Here is a 6000-nt window from a genome sequence, read left to right on the forward strand (position 1 = left end):
TCAAATAAAGAGAATTGCAGGAATATTTTTTTTTATGTGATGCTATGGGTATTTAACAAAGTATGTTTCCTTGGCAAGTCAGTTTTAACAGGGTTTCAAACCTGTAGACTACTTAAAAGCCAATGTACCAATGTTATTATTACTTCACTAACTAATACTAGAATTGGCATTTCTCTGCCTTCCTAAGGGACCTTTTCTTAAGAAAACAGACTAACCTGTGGCCTATAGCAGAACGGAGAGATTAAATATGTGGCTAATAAAAAATATAAAAAAGTCTGGTATTCCTCTCAGAATTCTGCAGATTGACAATGTAGTAGTCCCTGCAGTCAGTGCAGGTTCTGCATTATGAAGCATTTACATGACACTTCAACATTCTATGGCAGCCATGTTAGCTCCCCATTATTATTACATGGAGAATACAATGCTATGTAACTGAATGTCTAGAATTTGAAAAATACAAACAATTCAAAAGTTGGACTAACTCTCTAAATATATGTCTCAATAGAGTCCCTCTATTGCCTATGACAGATTATATTTTTGCCCCTTATCTGTTGCCTAGATACACAAACTAATTTCTCCGGCATATCGCTACACCACGCCCATGGACATTCGTTTCCTCTCCACAATGGTCAAGTTTGTTTTTCATGACCTGGTGCCCCGGGTGAGCGGAGTTAACTCATTTTATGTAATGCCATCCCGGACTCAACCATTAAGTCTGGATCTGAGTCGCTGCAAGGCAGTTAACCTCCTCAACAACTGCGCCATTGAACGTTGATTAAAGCAGCCCCCCACAGCTCTCTGATTCATAGGGGTTGTGTTATATGCGTTGTGCAACTGACTATATATCCCCTTTCCCTTTGGGCTGCGTTCAGTATGTTTGTACGTTCTGGGACATTCAATTGAACGGAAATGGTGTTGTACTGAACGATCAGTTGAAAATCTTAGAGGTTAGGGAACGCTGTCAACATGGCTACTGGCCTTTAAATACGTCACTCATTGCTGCAAGCCACACCCACCAAATGGGAGCAAACGTACCTCAAAGTCTGTTCAAGAATTTACAAGAACGTTTTGAGAACATTTCGCTGAGTACAAACCGTTCCGTACGTAGCAAACATTCAAGTGAACTGCACGCACCTCATGTAAAACGACAGTTTGAAAATTTGTCATTGTCTTTGATACTCTGATTGGTTTGGGATGACTCAATCGTTAATTACTTTATTTTGTCCAATACCCCTCATTTTGACATCACAACGATGGCAGTCTCAAACTGAAGTATGTAGCCAGTGGTGTAAAAATACCTAAGTAGTTTTTGGGGGTATCTGTACTTTACTACATATATTTTTGACATTTTTTTTTACTTCACTACATCCCTAAAGAAAATGTGGTACTTTTTACTCCATACATTTTCCCTGACAGCCAAAATAACTTGTTACATTTTGAGTGCTTAGCAGGACAGAAAATGGTCCAATTCCTACACTTATCAAGAGAACATCCCTGGTCATCTCTACTGCCTCTGATCTGGTGGACTCACTAAATACAAATGGTTGTTTGTAAATGATGTAGGAGTGTTGGAGTGTGACCCTGGCTATACGTAAATATAAATAAAATTGCGCTGTCTGGTTTGCTTAATAAAATGAATTTTAAATTATTGTTACTTTTACTTTTAATACTTACATATTTTAGCAACTAGATTTACTTTTGATACTTAAGTATAATTAAAACAATACTTTTAGACTAGATTTTACTGGGTGACTTTCACGTTTACAAATGTTCTATTAAGGTATCTTTACTTTTACTCAAGTATGAGATCAATAAAAAAGTGGTCAGATGAAGCAGATGCTAAGCTACATGACTGTTTTGCTAGCACAAGACTGGAATATGTTCCGGGATTCTTCATTGGCTTCATCAATAAGTGCATCCCTGACGTCGTCCCCACAGTGACCGCACGTACATACAGAAGCCATGGATTACAGGCAACATCCGCACTGAGCTAAAGGCTAGAGCTGCCCCTTTCAAGGACTCTAACTCGAAGCTTATAAGAAATCCCGCTATGCCCTCCGACGAACCAACAAACAGGCAAAGCGTACAGGACTAAGATCGAATCGTACTACACTGGTTCCGACGCTCGTCAGATGTGGCAGGGCTTGCACACCATTACAGACTACAAAGGGAAGCACAGCTGAGAGCTGCCCAGTGACACGAGCCTACCAGATGAGCTAAACTACTTCTATGCTCGCTTCGAGGCAAATAACACTGAAACATGCATGAGAGCACCAGCTGTTCCGGACGACTGTGTGATCACGCTCTCCGCAGCTGATGTGAGTAAGACCTTTAAACAGGTCAACATTCACAAGGCCAGACGGATTAACAGGACGTGTACTGTGAGCAAGAACTGACCAACTGGCAGGTGTCTTCACTGACATTTTCAACCTCTCCCTGTCCGAGTCTGTAATGGCAACATGTTTTAAGCAGACCACCATAGACCCTGTGCCCAAGAACACTGAGGTTAGCTGTCTAAATGACTACCAACCCGTAGCACTCACATCTGTAGCCATGAAGTGCTTTGAAATGTGGGTCATGGCTCTCATCAACACCATTATCCCAGAAGCCATAGACCCACTCCAATTTTACAGATTATGCAATCTCTATTTAACTCCATACTGCCCTTTCAAACCTGGACAAAAGCAACACCTATGTGAGAACGCTATTCATTGAGTACAGCTCAGCGTTCAATACCATGGTGCCCTCAAAGATCATCAATAAGCTAAGGACCCTGGGACTTAACACCTTGCTCTGCAACTGGATCCTGGACTTTCTGACGGGCCGCCCACAGGTGGTAAGGCTAGGTGACAACACATTCGCCACGCTGATCCTCAACACAGGGGCCCCTCAGGGGTGTGTGCTCAGTCCCCTCCTGTACTCCCTGTTCACTCATGACTGCACGGCCAGGCACGACTCCAACAGCATCATTAAATTGGCAACAGCGGTATGTTGAGAGCTCTTTAAATACTTGTTCCTTTAATTTCTTATTCTCATTCAGTTTTTCTCAACTGCATTGTTGGTTATGGGCTTGCAATTAAGCATTTCACTGTAAGGTCTACACCTGTTGTATTCGGCGCATGTGACTAATAAAATTTGATTTGATTTAGTCATTTTTCCACCACTGTATGTAGCAGAGCATCGGACGAATTCTGTTTGAGTCGTCAAGCAACTTTATCTGTGTACTGAATGACACATTGCTTTTTCTCCATAAGTACACAGGGCATTACTCAGACACCAGTTTGTCAACCCTGAGACATTTTTCTGCCCTTGAATATGTTTACTGTCATTTAGCCACACCTCTGCAATTTTATCCAATTATAAACTCAGCAACAAAAGAAACTGTCTTTCGAAGATCATTCGTAAAAATCCAAATATCTTCCCATATCTTCATTGTAATGGGTTTAAACACTGTTTCCCATGCTTGTTCAATGAACCATAAACAATTAATGAACATGCACCTGTGGAAAGGTCATTAAGACACTAACAGCTTACAGACGGTAGGCAATTAAGGTCACAGTTATGAAAACTTAGGACACTAAAGAGGTCTTTCTACTGACTCTGAAAAACACCAAAAGAAAGATGCCCAGGGTCCCTGCTCATCTGCGTGAACGTGCCTTAGGCATGCTGCAAGGAGGCATGAGGACTGCAGATGTGGCCAGATGTTGCAATGTCCATACAGTGAGACGCCTAAGACAGCGCTACAGGGGGACAGGATGGACAGCTGATCGTCCTCGCAGTGACAGACCACATGTAACAACACCTGCACAGGATTGGTACATCCGAACATCACACCTGCGGGACAGGTCCAGGATGGCAACGACAACTGCCCGAGTTACACCAGGAACGCACAATCCCTCCATCAGTGTTCAGACTGTCCGCAATAGGCTGAGAGAGGCTGCACTGAGGGCTTGTAAGCCTGTTGTAAGGCAGGTCCTCACCAGACATCACCGGCAACAGCGTTGCCTATGGGCAGAAACCTACCGTCGCTGGACCAGACAGGACTGGCAAAAAGTGCTCTTCACTGACGAGTCGCGGTTTTGTCTCACTAGAGGTGATGGTCGGATTCGCGGATCGATTTGGAAGTGGAGGGTCCGTCATGGTCTGGGCGGTGTCCGTCATCGACGGAACTTGTTGTCATTGCAGGCAATCTCAACGCTATGCATTACAGGGAAGACATCCTCCTCCCTCATGTGGTACACTTCCTGCAGGCTCATCCTGACATGACCCTCCAGCATGACAATCCCATTGAGCACGACTGGGACCTGTTGGATCGGAGGGTGAGGGCTAGGGCCATTCCCCCAGAAATGTCCGGGAACTTGCAGGTTCCTTGGTGGAAGAGTGGGGTAACATCTCACAGCAAGAACTGGCAAATCTGGTGCAGGCCATGAGGAGGAGATGCACTGCAGTACTTAATGCCACTGGTGCCCCCCCTTTTGTTCAGATACACATTATTCCGTTTCTGTTAGTCACATCTGTGGAACTTGTTTCAGTTTATGTCTCAGTTGTTGAATCTTGTTATGTTCATACAAATATTTACACATGTTAAGTTTGCTGATAATAAACGCAGTTGACAGTGAGAGGACGTTTCTTTTTTGCTGAGTTTAGTATCCAATAATATAGCTAGTGTTGTATATGTCATCTTCTGTCCTGAAGTTGAGGTGAAGTGAGATCTTTTGAGGACATGTGTTACGAGGTAAGTGTATAAGTCCCTTTTGCCTGAATAGACTGTGCCATAGATGGGTTAGTTGACAACATCACGAAAACTATGAGCATGCTTCAATGGGGCAGAGGTCTGTGAGTTGTTGTGATTCTGGATGACCAGATAGCTACCAACAATGACAAGAAACTGCCTTGTGTGGAATCGTAAGTGCCTCGTTTTAACTAGTTTCAACTTGTTCTTGATACCATATCTTGTTGTGAGGTGTTTTTACTGATTTCTAATTATTGCTAATATATCTAAAATTCATTAGCAAGCAAACCAACAACTGTAACAATGTACTTGAAAGACAACAGGTGCTCGTTGTGCAAATGTATTTGTTTTCAATAAACATTGCAGATAAATATAGTTTACATGTTGTCAACAATCTAAGCCAACCCCATCTGTTTTGCCCCATAATGTAATTGCAAAAGTGTCGGTTTTGTTGCTAAACAACCAACCCTTCAATATAGAGCTCGCCAGCTTGTAGTCACAGATAGTAGAACATCTTTGTTGTAGTCCTAAAACCCGGAAATGTGTTACCTCCGACTCGTTCAGCCATCCCAATAGAGAAAATGAATGGGGAAAGAGTAGGGTTTGGGATAAACACAGAAAATACGGTCTGAGGTGAACACACCTTTCTGAATTATGAAGCCTGTGGTGCTTTGTGTTTTTTGTTTATTACATAAATGCTTCAAAATTCACAAATTGACATTAGCTGATGAAGATTCTCATAAAACAAAACGTATGATCTATGCCTGTATTTACCACATACCTTATTTCTGGCGTTTATCCCCCTCAAAAATAACTCCATTAATTTCCCCTTAGGCTTTGTCTAACGAACCATGCCGGAGTTGGTACCTACAAAAATACTCCATTACTATTTCTAGTTTGTACAGTTTTGCCTAACCTGAAGGTGAATAGCGACCTCTTGTGGAGCCGTATGCTAAAGCACTGCATGTCACCCCTCGCTGACCTCTTTGCAAGTTGTGTAAGTCTTTTTTCTTTGCTGTTTTCATTTAGTTTTATATTTCTTTAAAAAGACAATGGCTATGCACAATTTTGTCACAGTAGACTAACTGTCAGGTGGATCCAGTTGCGAAATAAATTGCTGAAATCTTACTAGGCGATGAGAATTCTTTAATTTGCTGAAAAGCTAGCTATTAAGTATCACTGACTATATGAGAAAATTCTCACCAAACATCTAGCTACTCAGTTGTGTAGTTAGTGAGTTGGCAGACTAGTAGTCTAACAGGGATGTA

The 6000-nt window shown here is 42.2% G+C and overlaps 1 protein-coding gene across 1 annotated transcript in view; it reads right to left on the reverse strand.

The window, feature by feature from the left end:
* Nucleotides 1-5598, reverse strand: part of LOC135542120 (MYND-type zinc finger-containing chromatin reader ZMYND8-like) — a 33559-nt gene extending 27961 nt beyond the window's left edge. Inside the window, exon 1 of the mRNA XM_064968791.1 lies at nucleotides 5514-5598. The gene's annotated coding sequence lies outside the window, so the exon portion shown is untranslated. The remainder of the gene's footprint in view (nucleotides 1-5513) is intronic.
* Between the last annotated feature and the right edge of the window lie 402 nt (nucleotides 5599-6000).

This window comes from Oncorhynchus masou, chromosome 6, assembly GCF_036934945.1.
Source record: "Oncorhynchus masou masou isolate Uvic2021 chromosome 6, UVic_Omas_1.1, whole genome shotgun sequence".
Classification (NCBI taxonomy): Eukaryota; Metazoa; Chordata; class Actinopteri; order Salmoniformes; family Salmonidae; genus Oncorhynchus; species Oncorhynchus masou.